Source organism: Balaenoptera physalus (genome assembly GCF_965194825.1).
Source record: "Balaenoptera physalus genome assembly, chromosome: 4".
In the NCBI taxonomy this organism is placed as follows: Eukaryota; Metazoa; Chordata; class Mammalia; order Artiodactyla; family Balaenopteridae; genus Balaenoptera; species Balaenoptera physalus.
In genome coordinates, this window is record NC_138891.1 from 145941464 (window position 1) to 145958149 (window position 16686).

A 16686-nucleotide genomic window follows, 5' to 3' on the forward strand; every position below is an offset into this window, starting at 1 on the left:
GACAGGGGTTCCAGGGGAGGGCAGCATCCCAGAACCCCTGCCCGCCTCCACGGCCCGGCCCCCTGCCGCGGTGCCTGTGACCTGGCTCGAGCCTATAGAAGCTGCGCTGCAAGAAATAATCCTATGCTAAGTACAGCCGCAAGCAGGGATGGGACATTGGGGTCCAGTGCCTCGAAAATGACCGTAATAGAAACAAGACAAAGCATAACGCAGTCCAGGAGGTATAGAAAAAAGGGTAACGGAACAAAAACACCCGAGACATTCTCTGTCACCTGCGGACAGGTGTGCTGACCGGGCACCTGCAAACATCTATGCGCAAGCCCACGGCGTCCTGGGTCTGCCCGGCGGGTAGGCGGGCATGTGGGGCCAGACTCAGGGATTCCGCAGGGCGGGAGGGAGAAGGGACACCTGCTGAGGGACCGAGACAGGTGGGAGTCCAGCTCGCGGCAGGTCGGGGGACGGCGGGGCGCAATCCCAGGTCGGGAGGACTGCCCGCTTTCACCTTCACCAGGGGACCTGGCCCCCTGGGAGAAGCGGGGGCGGGCGCGCACCCCCGGCGGGTGCAGGTCAGCTGGCATCTCAGACCGTCCAGGCCACGCCCACGCCCCTGAGGGTACCCGCCCTTCCCCCACCAGTGTCCCCCTCCCCCTGTCCACACCTCTTCAGTCCTGGGACACTCCCCTGGCCACGCCCCCGATTAGTGGCCCGCCTCCTGCCCTGCCCCCAGTGGTGGCCTCATCCTGCCTTGCCACCCCTCCGCCCTGTTCTGGAACCCGTCCCACCCCACCCCACCTGTGGACCCGCCCCTCTCCCCGCCCTCTTCCCTGCCCCGGCTGGGGACCGCCAGCTCCTGGCCCCGCCCCTTACCGCTGACTTCCCCGCCCCGCATTGGGCTACTCCCGGCTCTGGCCCCGCCCCCTAGGTGACCCGCCCATGGCCCCGCCCCGCCCCCTCCACGCTAATTGGTTTCTTTCTGCAGAGCTTCCTGAGCTCCGATTGGTCGAGCCCGTCGCCGTTCCGCCGTTCGATTGGCCCGCTGCGCCCGCTTTCGCGAGGACCTGCTCCTCGGAGGGGCGGGGTCAGCCGCGGCGCGCGGCGCGGGATTGGTCGGCGGCGCAGAGGGGGCGGGCCCGCGCCGCGCGCAGTGCCTCGCCAGGAGCGCGAGGAGCTGCTATCGCCGCCTTAGTCGCCTCAGTCGCCTCAGGCTCGGTCGCCTCAGGCTCCACCGCCGCCGGGATCGCCCGTCCCCACCCCCCCAGCCCCGCCCCGGCCGCCCTCCCGCGGGCCGGCCCGCGGGCACGCCCTCTGCCGCGGGACAGGTGAGTGGTCGCGGGTAGGGCCGGGGATCGGGGGTGGGGAATCGGGGTCCCAGCCGGGGGACCGGCCGGGGTTCGGGTCCGGGGTCTGGGGTCGGGGTCCGGGCCGGGGTCGAGCCGGGGTCGGGACCAGGGATCGGGGCCGAGAATCGAGGGTCGGGAGTCGGGGTCGGGGTCCGGGCCGGGGATGGGGGGGTCAAGCTGGGGCCCGGGCCGGGGTCGTTGTGGAGCCGGGGATCGGCGGCCCGTGGCCGGGTTCGGTGTCCGGGCCGGGCGGGGGGCGCAGGTCTCTCCCGACCGAGCTTCGCCGAGAGCCCCGAAGACCCCCGCCCGGCCCGGACAAACTTGGACGGCAGCCGGGTCGTCTGCCGGGCGGGGCGGGGCGGGGCGGGAGGCGGGGTCCGGGAGGTCCCCGCGGGACTCTGGGGCGCCCCCTCCTCAAGTTAACGCCCGGGCCGCGCTGCGAGCTCACGAAATGTTCCGAGGACGGAAACTGGACGCGGGGAGGATTTCAGAGGGAAGTGATGAAGTGACTTCGGGCGAAATGAGGACCCCGCCTGGGCTGCCCTGTCTCCCCTCCCCCCCCCAAATCCAGAAGTTGTAAACAAGACCCGCGCTTCCAGAAACAGGGGAGTTAACGCTTGCCTGTCAGCAAACGTCCGCCACGGTTCTGCTCTGGACTTTATGAAGCTTACATTTCAAAACGGTTTAAGTTTCGTCGCGTCAGGCTGAGGAAAGATCTGGGGAAAGCACGTCGTCGGCGCCCGGCTCGGGGCCGGCGGGACGCAGGGGAGGGGAGGGGAGGGGCGCGCGGAGGGCGGGGGCGGCGTCCGGGACCGCGGCGCCCGCGGCAGCAGGATGGGGTTCCGTGCGGACGCGCTTTGTGTCCCCTTTTCTCACACGCCCGGCATCTGCCTCCTTGACTAGTGTCCGCGTCTCTCTGCGACCCCGTGTCAAAGCCAGGAGCAGGTTAGATGGGGCGGGTGCGTGCTCCTCTCCTCAGTTACTGCATTTTCTTCTTTTATTTGGGGGCGAGTCAGAAGGTGTTTCTTATTGTTCCCAGAAGTGTTCCGCTCTGGAAGTATTGTTTACTGAGAGTGTTTATTTTTTTCTTTTTGCCCGGTGGCGTTTCTACTTTTTTTCTCCTTACTACTCTCAAGTATATTACTTGCATAGCAAATTTGCAAGTTAACAAAAAGCCAGGTCTTAAACCTCGTGCCTAGGGTTGATTATCTTCCTCCCACCTTCCTCTGAGGCAGCGCGGACTTCTGGGTCTCTTTGGCCCTGCGTGTGAGCTAACAGCACTCCGGGGTGATGAGGATTTATGATGCGTAATTCACGAAAAAGAAAGCTAGGGTAGCGGGGCCTGGATGAGAGACCTTTCCGGACTAGACAGGGTAGTAAACAGACCCTCCAGTTCACACTATTCCTCTGGCACAGGCGCGCCCACATCCTTCCGAAATTTAACTTGCTGTCAGCGGGTGAACTGTTGCCCCTTTTCTGTTCTTTGAACTTGGCTTTAGAATTGGGAACCAAAGGAAGTGTGCAAAGGTGCTTTCCTATTGAAGAAAACTGATTTCCAGTCCCCTCGTGCACGAGAGCAACTCACCATCTTAGAATGTCTCAGAGATGTGCATTTTGGCCCAGAGACTGTTTGCAGAACAGTGACACTCTGGAGGGATTGTTGACAAGATCCAAAGTGATCTCACTGATGCTCCCATCAGAGGAGCTGGAGTAGTTGTGGGTAGTGTGTTCAGACTTGGAGATCCACCAGAAATGAAGGGGTCTTCAAATACAAGTGCAGTCACTGACTGACTGACTTTGGTCACTTTTGAGCACTGATGTTTTTCTCTTGTATGTAGGTGCTGTTATTTACACAGTGAAAGTTCATTACAAGTGTGTTAGAATTTATATAACTTCATGCATTTTCTTAGTTAATATTCAATATTATAAGATCTTGAAAAAAGGTTTGATGGTAAAAGGAGTTTTTTTAACTGAAAAGATTGGATATCCTGTGTAGAATTCAGGGCTTTGGGACTGGTATTGCCACAGGTGGTGCTGATTAGTGGTGATATTGAACTTCAGAACATCACTTTTCCAGATATCTTTATTAATACTCAGAGTTGGAGAAAATACACAGTTTTATGATTACATTTTTAAAGGTATTTATGAGAAAATTTCACCACATGGGTTCATTTTGTTAGATGTTTAGAAAGAAGCTATTTTTTCCTCTGATGTTCAGGGGAGGCTGAGAGCATGCCACGTTTATATTTGCAGAAGTTCCGTGAGCTCCTTGAAACAATCTAGCCATTCAAGGCTGAACACTGTTTCTATTTCAACAGTTTCAGTTCCTGGACCTGTAGCCATGTGTCAATGGCAGAGTCATTCCTATTTTCACAGAAATCCCAGGGCTTTATTGTAAAAGTGATCACTGAAGCAGATCTTGGTAGATGAAAGTTGTACAACCCTTTGGTGAAGAAGGCTGTCCTTTGGGCCATAACAAAGAAAAATACCTGCTCATGTATTGGAGTCACTCCCACATTGAACATTAGGATGAATACTGTAGATTTTTGCGTGGCTCTGGTGTCTCTTAGCTCTCAGCTCTTGCTGCAAGGACTCTTAACAAGTATCCTGGGTCCACTGTCCATGGTGCTGAATATGTCATTTATTTCTGTTTTTCCGTCTCAAATTTCCTTTCCAGTGTGAGAGTAGTTTTTGAAGTTTTAAAATGAATTTCAGAATTCACACTTTTAAACAAGAGTTGAACAAGGGAATTCTATTAAACCTGAATGGAAGCATGCCTTTTGAAAACTCAAGGCATGTTAATGTCTCTCTTTTTTTCTAAAGTGGATAATTGTGCTGAGTCAACATGTACTTTGCTTTGCTTAGTCTCCTTCACCCCAGGTGAGAATTTCCTTGCTGGAGTATGGACATCAAGTAACAAACCATTGAAATTAAACGAGACCCTGTTTGCTTAACTAACGCCCTCTTTAAAAACGTGCTCTCTTTATTATAGTATGTACATATATTTGTACGTAGAGGCAATTTGTTTTCCCCTAAACAGGGTTGATTGTAACATCCCTCAGCCTCGCTGGCATGGTGCTTCCCAGCCTTCCTGGAGAGGGACTGGAGCCCTCTGAGAATGTGGTGGGGCTGTTGGGCAATTGCCAGGCCCTCGTGCTGTGTTGGAGCAGCATCTTCTCTCTTGCCTATAATTTTGAGTACATCTTTGTAAATCATTTTAGATAAATCCTTTATTTCTCTTGAGGTGGTCTGTTACTTTAGAATTGCCCCACAGGTTAGCAGTTAAAAATAATGGGTGTCCCTTGTGGTACAGAGATTCTTCCACGTGATAGTAAATTGTACATCAAACGAAGCAGTGGATTGTTGAGGTGTTTTTGTTATGAACATCTGAACTAGTTCTTTGGCCCTGTTAGCCATACACTTAACCCAGGTTATTCTTTGACATCTGTTTTGTTGAGGGAAACCCAGGGCAGCTTCTTTCTGCCTCCTCCAAGTTTCAGAAATACTCTCTGAGTGCTACTGTTTCCCAGGCCCTGTGCTATGATCTGGGAACCCACAGGGGAATGAGACAGCTGTCTATGATTCATATCATTGAAGGACTCACCACTTTGGACTGAGGAAAGGACATGAAAACAGATGGTTACAGGGGGCCACACTCAGTACAGCAATTGGGATACACAGAAAGCTGGGTTGGTGTGTTGAGGGGAGGTGACTCATTTAGGCTGGGAATCAAAGAAGGCTTCAGAGAGGAGGTGGCCTTTGGGCTGAGCCCTGGAGTTTGGGTTGTAATTGTTTGGGCATGGATGGGCACACACTGATTAGAAAAAGCCCAGAAGGTTGGTGTCGTTGGAGGACAAGGTGTATGGTGGTGCTGAGGCTGGAGGTGTGGGGGACATTGTGAAAGGGTTGGGACTCTGCTAGAGGTGTGGGGTGGGGGGTAGAGTTGAGGAGAGGTGTGGTAAGCACAATAATGGCTTCCCAAAGCTGTCTACATCCTAATCTCCAGAACCTGTGGACATTTTACATGTCAAAGAGGATTTAAGGTAGCAGTTGGAATGGAGATTGCTAATTAGTTGATTTTAAAACAAAGAGATTATCCTGGATTGCCCAGGTGGGCCCATAGTTATCACAAGGGCCATTAAATGTGGAAGAGGGATGCAGAAGAGTCAGTGCCAGAGTGATGTGAAATGAGGAAGACTCTACTCCTCATTGCTGGCTTAGAAGATGGAAGGGGTCCTGAGCCAAGGAATGCAGGCAGCCTCCAGAAGCTGGAAAAGGCGAGAAAATGGGTTCTCCAGCCAGGCCTCCAGAAAGGAACACAGCTATGCTGACACCTTGATTCTAGCCCAGCGAGACCTGTGTCTGACTTCTGACTTCCAGAACTGTAAGATAATTAATTTGTGTTGTGTTAAACCATTAAATTCAATGGAAAGTTTTTTAGAGCAGCCGCAGAAAACTGACGTAAGTTGGGATTCTGCTCTAGAAAGTTTTAGCTGGTGAAATTTAAGGAGGAAGTCACATGGTCAGATTGGCTGTAGAAGATAAACTGATGCAGGTGCTATTTATGAGGAAGTTGCCCTAAGTAAGCACGGTTCTGATCCCCAGTTTCATCTCCTGACAAGACTGGCTTCTGACATTGCCTTACCTGGCCTGAGTCCCAGTTGAAGTTTTCCTCTAAGCAGCCTCTCAGCCTCCACCCCTGCTAATTGCCATGTCCCACTGGTCCACTTTTCTTCTGTGCTGCGTACTTAGGGGAGAGTGGATCAGGTATACATCTACACATGGGATTGTGGGGTCATAGGGCAGGCCCAGTTCCAACCTCAGAGCTGTTGTTAAAGTATTTTCCAAAGGTTTGTTTCTTCACATCCTTGCTAATCCTTTATACATTCAGATGTTTAATTGTTGTCAGTTGAGTAGATATGAAATATCTCACTGTTTTAATTTCTATTTCCTTGATTACTAATGAGTTTGAGGATTTTTTTTACCCATTTATTGGCCACTTGGCTTTTCAAGTCTATAATTTGTATTCTTATATTGTTTGTTTGTTGCCTGGGTTGTTCCTTTTATAGCTTTTTAGACGTTCTTTATATATTCTGGATTCTATTTGTGTCCTGTTTTTTATCCTTTTAAAATTGCTATTTTGATGAACAGATGTTTAATTTTAATGTAGTCAGATTTATCAATCTTTTTCTTATTGTCTGTGGTTATTAAGTCTTATTTAAGAAATCCTTTGTTACCCCATAGTCATAAGATATTCTCCTCCTAAAAATTTAAAAGAAATATTTTCTCTTCATATTCTACTTTGAACTTACTTTTGTGTGAGGCATGAGGTAGAGCTATGATTTTAGATTTTTTCCAAATGCATAACCAATTCTACCAGTACTATTTATTGAGTACCATCCTTTCCCCAGTGATCTGCAGTGCTGCCTTTGAAACATACCAGACCTCACAAAAGTGTGGATCTGTTTCTAATTTCTCCAAGTAAATAGTGATAATTTGATTTCTTCCTTCCTAGTCCTTAAATCTTTTATTTTATTTTTTATTTTGTCTTATTCCCTTTGTTTGGACCACTAGACAAAGTTGCATAGAAATTGTGGTAAGGCTATCCTAATATTGTTTTTCACTTTAAAGGCAATGTTTTCAAAGCCTTAAATATGAAGTTTGCTATATATTGGTAGATTCCTTTTACTAGGTTAAGGATGGTCTTATCTACTAATAGCTTGATAAAAGATTTTTTAAAGTCATTAATAGATTTTTAATTTTATCAAATGATTTCTTTACCTATTTAGATAATTTTGCGTCTTTTCTTCTTTGAACTCTGAGGTGAAATACTTTAATCTTCTACTTTTGAACCATCATTGATTTCTTGGGATAAACTCTACTTTGTCACAATGTACTACATTTAAAGATTATTATTGGATCCAATATGGTAATATTTCACTTTTGATTTTGGCATATATTTTCATAAGAAGTATTGACTAATAATCTTTTCTTGTATTGCTCTTAATCAGATTTGGTATCACTATGATGCTTCATCATCTCTGTAATAATTTCTGAAAGGGAGGGATGTTTGTTCCTTGGAAGTTTGGCAGTATTGCTTCTTCAGTGTTCTAGATCCGGACCCTTTTAGAACATGGAGACTCTTGCAGTTAATCACTTTAGAAGCTGGTCCATTCTGCTCACATTTCATTGGCTAGAGGGAGTCGTTCTGGACATGCTTAGTTTCAAATGGGGCAGGGAGGTAGAGTCTTCCATGTTCTGGAAGTTTAGGACCACTGAATACTGGTAAATATTAGTAATATTTACCACACTATAGAGGCGAATTGATGTCAGTGCTGCTGAATTAGCCAAAATTAAAACTGTGTTCCTCTCTAGGTCTTGTTCGTAGTTTTTGCAAGTATGTTGTCTATCAAGGGACCGGTTAGAATATGAAGCTAGACATCATATTTGTTTGTGTTTCTTTTGAACAAACCGTCCTGCTTACTTTCTCCAGAACCCACCTTGGGAATTCCTGCCTCTCCACCTCTCCTTATTGCAGAGGAAAAGTCTCCCTTTCTCATTCCTTCCCACGGATCTAAATCTCAACCATCCTTCAAGGCTGGCACAGGACCTGCTGAAGTTCTCTACATGAACCCCGACTTGTGGTGAATGCTCCCTGCACTTGTTACAGTACTGTCCTGCCTCAAAGGTGCAGAGGGCAGGGTTCAGTTGCGTTTATGAGTGGTTGGTTGATCAGAAGAGTCTTCACATCCAAGTGTAAGCTTCCCTCCTTTGTCTGAGCTCTGCACTGGGAAGCTAGGTGAACTGGACAGACTGTATGAATGAAGTTGACCCCACCGTGATCCCCTCCTCCTAGTATTCATGCCCTTGTATAATACCTCCATCCCCATTGAGGTGGGACCTGTGATGTGCTTCTAACTAGTAGAATAAGGCAAAAATGATGGGATGTCAATTCCATTATTCCATCTTGCTAGAAACTAATTTAGAGATTCTCTTTGCTGGCTTGAGTAAGTGCCTATGTTGGAGAAGCCCACGTGGCAAGAACTGCAGGTGGCCTCTAGGAGCTGAGGGCGACCGCCAGAGACAGCCAGTAGGAAGCAGGGGCCCTCAGTCCTATAGCAAGGAAACGACTGCCAACAACCGAGTGAGCTTGGAAGCAGATTCTTCCCCAGTTAAGCCTGCAGATGAGAATATAGTCCAGCCAACATCATGACTGCAGCCTTATGAGACCCTAAGCAGAGGACCCAGTTAAGCCTGTTCAGACTCCTAACCCACAGAAACTGTGAGATAATAAATGTGTTTCAAGTTGCTAAGTGTGTGATGGTTTGTTATGCAGCTGTAGAAGAGTAGTGTACCAAATCTGTACTGACCTCCCAGTTACCCTCACTAGAAGTGGGTTTAGGCTGATGAAGAGTGTTTGAATCTATTTGAGATACAGGCAGAAAGTATAAAGTACAAAATAAACATCATCTATAATCTTACCACTCAAGGATTGCCAATTTTTTCCCTACTTTTATATATGTATGATATGTATTTCCTAAAGTTGGGATTCATTCCATAATACGTTTTATAAACAACTTTTTTTCTTTGTAGATAGTGAGCATTTTTTGTGTCATCATATTCTTCTAAAATATGATTTTGAATGGCTGCATAATATTCCAGTGGGAGTCCCAATTTATTGAACCTCTTTCCTATAGCTGGACATTTATGCTTCTTTAAAATATTTACCGTAATAAATAATGCTTTAATAAGTATCCTATACAAAACTCATGGTGTGTATCACCAATTATTTCTGAAAGATAACTTTCTAAAGGCAGAATTATCATGTCAAAACTTGTAGGTGTTTTTAAGCTTTTTGATATTTAACCATCCAGCTTCCAGTGTTTCTTTTAAAAGGATACAACTCAAGCATCTGTTTCTGTAACTCACCAGGTTGGGATAAGACAGAACTATTGATTTTTGAGCATTTAGATTCATGTTTTCTTAACCCTGTTTGCAAAGTGCTTTTAAATTATTCATTAAAGTGCAGTATTCTATTTATAGACACATTTGTGTATGAGATCGCTCCCTTAATGTCTGGGCAAAAAGCCTATGAATTGCTATTATCACATCCCTATCTTTGTAAATCCTTTTCTACTCCTATCCTCCCTTTCTTTGTTTTCAACCAAATAGAGACACTGAAACATATAAGGTCTTATAGCTCTGATGGTTACTCAGATGAAATGGCTGTTCTGAATGAGCCCTTGTTCTTTTCTTCTCACCATTCTTTAAGTAGTTGACTTCAAAAAGATGAGAGATCAGAAGAATATTAATTATTAATTCAAAAATATTTTTTCCTGATTCATAAAATAATGAGTGCTTATTTAGAAATTTTATAAAATAAAGATTAACATCAAAAGCAGAATAAAAATCTTTAATTCCACCACCCACAGATGACCACTATATAAACATAACTTGTTCATACTAGCCTATTCTTATAGTGTATTGATTAGATTCTGATGACTAATATTTTAGGGGGAATTTTTGAGTCAATGTCTATGAGTAAAATTGGCCCATAATTTTCCTGCAGTTGTTCACTGTCTAATTTGAGATGAATGCCTAGTTTATTAATTTGAAGCTTTTATCTTTTACTAATAATGTGCATTTAAGGTGGTGCATTTCCTTATAAATAATGCTTCAGCTGCATCATACAGAGTTTGACTTGAGGTATTTTCATTACTATTTAATATATGCTACGCACTAAATTGTTCCTCCCTCAAATTCCTGTGTTGAAGCCCTAACCCCCAAAGTCATGGTGTTTGGAGATGGGGCCTTTGGGAGATAATTAGGTTTAGGTGAGGTCATGAGTGTGAGGTTCTTATGACGGGATTAGTGCCTTATGTGAAGAGACCAGAGGGCTTGCTCTCTCACTGCCTTTCCCTGCCATGTGAGGACACAGCAAGAAGGCAGCCACCTGCAAGGCCAGGAAGTGGGCCCTCACCACAACCTGACCATGTCAGCACCCTGCTCTCAGACTCCCCAGCTTCCAGAACTGAATGAGAAATAAATGTCTATTGTTTAAGCCGCCCAGTCTATGGTGTTTTGTTATAGCAGCCTAAGCTAAGGCAGTAATTGCCATTATGATATTTTTCTTTGATTTGTAGGTCATTTAGAAGAATATTTTAACATTTCCAGACATGCATATTTTCTTATTTTGTTCTTTTCCATCACAATGGCATTGCCCAAAGATCTTGCTCTTTATTTTAATCTTTTGAAATTTGCTGATGTGCCTTATAGCAGAATATGGTGTATAAGTTTTCTCACATGTTCCTGTGTGCTTGTAAAGAATTAGGTTCAATGTTCTATATATTCTATTCAGCTAACTTGATAAGCATATTACTCACATCTTCTGTTTTCTTACTATTTTTTTGTCTGGTTGTTATATCCATTACTAAGATAATTACACACTTTCATTATGATTATGGATTTGTCTTATTTCTTCTTCAGTTCTGTCAATTTTTATTTATATACTTTGAGACCATGTTATCAGGGGAATGCAAATTTAAAATTGTTATGTCTTCCTGCTGAATTCAGACTTTAATTATTATGTGTGGTTCTCTTTATCTCTAGTAATGTATCTTTAGTAATGTATCTTTGCCTTTATGGTGTAATTGTCTGATGCTAATATAGCCATACCAGATTTCTTTAGGCTCATATTTGCACGATATCTTCTTTTTTTTAAATCATTTTACTTTCAGCCTTACTATATTTTTACACCTTAGATATGCCTCTTGTAAAGATTATACAGTTAGATTTTTTTCCATCCAATCTGATAATTTTTGCCCTCTAATGGGAACATTCAACTCATTAACATTGAATGTAATTACTGATCTATTTGAGTTTAAATCTACAAACCTATTATATGACACTCTTATCCTACATTTTCTGTGTTTATTTTTCTCTCTTCTCTTGTATTATTTGAAACTAGTATTACGATTTTAAAAAATCGTTCTACTTTTCCACTAGTTCTAGTACATTGGAGGTTATATTCTATTTTTCTTTCTTTTTGTGGTTACCGTGTAAATTAGATAATGTGTTATTAACTTATCCAGATAATGCCATTATGCCTTCTTCCTGGACCATGCAGAGATCATTTTCTTAGAATACTTGAACTCCATTCACCCCTCCAGATTTATGTGTGATTGTAATTGTATATTTTAATTCTGTATGCTCTTTTTAAACTCAACTAAGTAATATTAACAGTGTTAGTATTGGGACTTCCCCGGTGGTCCGGTGGTTAAGACTCTGTGTTTCCACTGCAGAGGGTGCAGTTTCGATCACTGGTCGGGGAACTAAGATCCCACATGCTGCGCAGCATGGCCCAAAAAGAAACAAACAAACAAAAAACCACAAACAACAAAAAACAAACAAAAAACAGTGTTAGTATTTAACATACTGGCAGTGTTCATTTAGATTTATTCACATCTTTATCCATTCTTTGCTTTTCATTGCTCTCTGACATTTCTGAACTTCATTTTGGGGTCATTTCCCTTCTACCTGAAGAGGCTTCTTTAGAAATTCCATTTTTGCTCATCAGCTGGTAGTACATAGACACTCTTGATTTTTTTCTAAAAGTATCTTGATTTCACTTTTTTTTATTTTTAAAATTCCTTTAATTTACTTAAAATTTTTTGGGATATAGTTTACATGCCATAAAATTCACCCTTTTAAAGTTTAGATTCAGTGGTTTTGGTATATTTACAAGGTTGTGCAACCATCATCACTACCTAATTCCAGAGCATTTTTATCACTTAAAAAGAAACCTCATAACCTCTTAACAGTCACTCCCCATTCCTCCCTTCCCCCAGCCCCTGGCAGCCATTAATCTACTTTCTGTCTGTAAGGTTTTGCCTAATATGTACTTTTCATATGAGTGGAGTCGTAAATATGTTGCCTCTGGTTCCTGGCTTCTTTCACTGAATATAATAATGTCAAGGTCCATCCATGGTCCACTGTAGCATGTATCAGTGCATCCCTTTTTATGGCTGAATAATATTATACTGGATGGCTATATCACATTTTGCTTATCATCAGTAGGTAGACATTTGAGTTTTTTCTGTTTTTTTTTTGTCTGTTATGAATAATGTGCTGTCAACAGTCATGTACAAGTTTTTGTATGAATGCATGTTTTCAGTTCTTTTGAGTATATACTTAGAAGTGAAATTTCTGGGTCAAATAATAACTCTATGTTTAACTTTTTGAGTAACTGCCAAACTGTTTTCCAAAGATGCTGTACCATTTTACATTCCCACCAGCAATGCATAAGGGTTCCAGTTTCTTCACATCTTCACCAACACTTATTTTCAGTTTTTTGATTATTGCCATCCTAGTGGGTGTGAAGTAATATCTCCTTGTGGTATTGATTAGTATTTCCCTAAAGACTGATGCTTTTGAGCACCTTTTCGTGTGCTTATTGGCCATTTGTATATCTTCTTTGGAGAAATTTCTATTCAGATCGTTTGGCCATTTTTAAATTGGATTGTCTTTTTATTGTTGGGCTGTAAGAATTTTTTATATATTGTTTACCAATCCCTTATCAGATATATGATTTGCAGATATTTCCTTTCCAACTGTGAGTTGCCTTTTCACTTTCATGATAGTGTCCTTTGATGCACAAAAGGTTTTAATTTTCATGAAGTCCAATTTATCTGTTTTTTCTTTTGTTGCTTGTGCTTTAGGTGTTGTATTTAAGACAACGTTGCCTAGTCCCAGGTCACAAAGATTCACGCCTGTGTTTTCTTGTAAAGTTTTAGCTCTTAAATTTAGGTCTTTGATACATTTTGAGTACATTTTTATATATGGTATGAGAGAGGAGTTTCTGTATGTGGCTATCCAGTTGTCCTAGCACCATTTGTTGAAAAGACTGTTTCCTCAGTGAATGGTCTTTTAACACCTTTTTGGAAAATCAGTTGACCATAAAATATGGGTTTATTTCTGGACTCTCAATTTGATTCCATCCATCTATATATCTATCGTTATGCCAAAGCCACACAGTCATGAGTACTGGAGCTTTGTGGTAAGTTTTGAAATTGGGAAGTGCGAGTCCTCCAACTTTGTTGTTCTTATTTAAGATCGTTTTGGCTATTCCTGGTCCCTTGCATTTCCATATGATTTTTAGGATTAGCTTGTCAATTTCTGCATAAAAGGCAGCTGAAATTTTGGTAAGGATTGCGTTGAATGTGTAGGTCAATTTGGGAATATTGCCATCTTGACAGTATTAAGTCTTCCAATCCATGAACATGGGATTTATTAGCTGTAATAGCTTTTTGTGGATTCTGAAAGTTTTCTATGTATATATAGATAATTTTACTTCTTCCTTTCTAATCTGGATGCCCTGTATTTTTATTCCTTGTGTAATTGCCCTGGTTATAACCTCTAGTATAATGTTGAATTGTTCTGGCAAAGGTGGACACCCTTGTCTTCTTCCTGTTCTTAGGGGGAAAGCTTTCAGCCTTTCACCATTAATTATGTTGTTAGCTGTGGATTTTTGTAGATGCCCTTTATTAGGTTGAGGAAGTTTCCTTCTATTTTTATTTTGTTGAATTTTTTTTTTTAATCACAAAAGAGTATTGTTCTTGTCAGATGCTTTTTCTGAATCTACTGAGATGACCATGTGGTTTCTGTCCCTCATTAAGGTGGTGCATTACATTGATTGATGTTCATGTGTTGAATCAACCTTGCCTTCCTTAGATAAATCACAGCTGGTCATGGTGGATAATCCTTTTTATATACAGTATTGCTCGATTTAGTTTGTTATTGTTTTGTTGAGGATTTTTGCATATGTATTCTTGAAGCATATTGGTACTTAGTTTTCTTTTCTTGTGATATCTTTGGTTTTGATATCAGTATTATATTGGTCTCATAATGAATTGGGAAGTGCCCTTTTCTATTTTTTGGAAGAGTCTGTGAAGGATTGGTGTTCATTCTTCTTTAAATGTCTGACAGAATTCACTAGTGAAGCCATTTGGTCCTGGACTTTTTCTTGGGAAAAGTGGGAAGTTTCTCAATTTCTAAGACAATGTCTTTACCTGTTTTAGGTCTATTCAGATTTTTTATTTCTTGTTGAATCGGTTTTGATAGTTTTTGTCTTTCTAGGAATTTGGCCATTGCACCTAGGTTATATAATTTGTTGGCAAACAATTGTTCATAATATTTCTTAATGATCCTTTTTATTTCTGTAAGGTTCTTAATTTCATTTCTGATTTTAGTAATTTAAGTCTTCTCTGTCTTTTTCTTGGTGCATATGGATAAAGGTTTTTTTTTTTTAAACTTTTCATAGAACCAACTTCTGGTTTCACTGTTTTTTTTCTCTACTGTTTTCTGTTTTCTTATTTCATTTATTTTTGCTCTAATACTCGTTTTTCCCTTCCTTCTGCTTGCTTTAGATTTAGTTTGTTCTTTTCTAATTTCTTAAGGTGGAAGTTTAGGGTATTGATTTGAGATGTTTATTCCTTTTTAATATAGGTATTTACACCTATAACTTTCTCTAATCACTACTTTCACTGCCTACCATATGTTTTGGTATCTTGTGATTTCATTTTCAGTCATTTCAAAGTATTTTATAATTTTCTTCGTGCTTTCTTCTTTGATTCCTTGGTTATTTAGGAGTGTGTTGTTTAATTTCCACAAACTTGTGAATTTTTGTTTGTGTTATTGACTTCTGAATTTCTTTCCCTTGCCGTCAGAGAACATACTTTGTATGATTTCAATCCTTTAAGATACTGAGATTTGTTTCTCAAGTGTAACGTCTAGTGTCTCCTGGAGAATGTTCCATGTGTACTTTAAAATAATGTGTTTTGAAAGCTTGGCTAAGATGGTGGAGTAGGAAGACCCTGAGCTCACCTCCTCTCGTGGGCACACCAAAATTACAACTACTTACAGTGCAACTATTTATGAGAAAGACTGAAATCTACCAGGAAAGATCTTCTACAACTAATGATATAGAGAAGGAACCACAGTGAGATGGGTAGGAGGGATGGAGTAGCAGTATAGTCAAGACCCATACCCCTGGATGGATGACCCATGAAAAGGAGAATAATTACAATTTCAGAGGCTTTCCCCAAGGTATGAGAGGTCCAAGTGCCACGTGGGGCTCTCCATCCTGGGGGTCTTGTATCAGGAAGACAAGCCCCCAGAACTTTTGGCTTTGAAGGCCAGGGGGCTAACTTTTGGGAGAGCCAGAGGGCTGTAGGAAACAGAGACTCCACTCTTAAAGGGTGAACACAAAATCTCATATGCTATGGGACCCAGGGCAGAAGCAGTAATTTGAAAGGAGCCTGGGTCAGGCCTACCAACTGATCTTGGCGAGTCTCCCAGAGAGGCAAGAGGCAACTGGAGCTCACCCTGGGGACATAGACAATGGAGGCAGCCATTTGGGGGCACTTGTTCTACCACCTGGACACTGCTGCTGGCAAGTACCATTTTGGAATCCTCTCTCTGGCTTATTAGCCTTGAGACCCAGCGCCACCCATGCCCACCAGCCTGTAGGGGATACCTCAGGCCAAGCAAATAGCTGGATGGGGACACAGCCTCATCCAATAGCAGGCAGACTGCCGTAAGACCCCCCTGAGCCCACAGTCTCCCTTGGATATTGCCCTGTTCACCAGAGGACCCAGGACCCAGCCCAACACACTGGCACATAGGCACTAGACTCTGGCCCTGTAGCCAGAGAACCTGGGACCCAGCTCTACCCACCAGTTGGCAGGTACCAGCTCCAGAAACCTCTGGGCCCCAGCCCTGCCCATCAGCAGGAAGACACTAGCACCAGGACCACCACAGCCCTGCAGCCTGCCATGGCAGGATCCAGCCCTCCCACAAACAGGCTGGCACCAACCCTGGGACCCACTGAGCCCCTGCCCTGCCTACCAGCAGGCCAAAACCAGCTCTGAGACACTTTAGGCCCCTCAGGATCTGGCCCTACTTACCAGAAGGCCTACACAAACTTGGGGATACCCTGTACTCTGCAGCCAGCTGTATCAGGAACTGGCCCCACCAACCAGTGGTCCAAAACCAGCTCTGGGACCCCTGGGCCATGCAGCTAGACCCTAGGACCTAGCACTGTCTGCCAGTGGGCCAGCAGTAGCCCCAGGAACTGGCTTCATCCACCACTGGGCAGGCACCAGCCCCAGGAACTCCTGGATTCTAACCCCACCCGTCAGCAGGTGGACACTAGATCTGGGGACGCCTGCCCCACAAGCACACACCCTAGAACTCACCAGTGAGCCAGCATTAGCCCTGGGAAACCCCTGGTTTCTGCAGCCATCTGCCTTGTGACCTGGCCTCACCAACCATTGGCTGCCAGCCTTTG

General features: G+C 43.6%; 1 protein-coding gene across 14 annotated transcripts in view; it reads left to right on the top strand.

Annotated features, from left to right (window-relative positions):
- Positions 1-1146: 1146 nt before the first annotated feature.
- PCBP3 (poly(rC) binding protein 3) overlaps positions 1147-16686 on the top strand; it is a 212629-nt gene continuing 197089 nt past the window's right edge. For 5 of the 14 annotated variants that reach the window (XM_082461045.1, XM_082461035.1, XM_082461040.1 and 2 more), the window contains exon 1: positions 1150-1319. The gene's annotated coding sequence lies outside the window, so the exon portion shown is untranslated. Of the gene's footprint in view, positions 1334-16686 lie in introns of all 14 variants that reach the window. The other 9 variants (XM_082461038.1, XM_082461041.1, XM_082461037.1 and 6 more) reach the window with 7 other exon arrangements.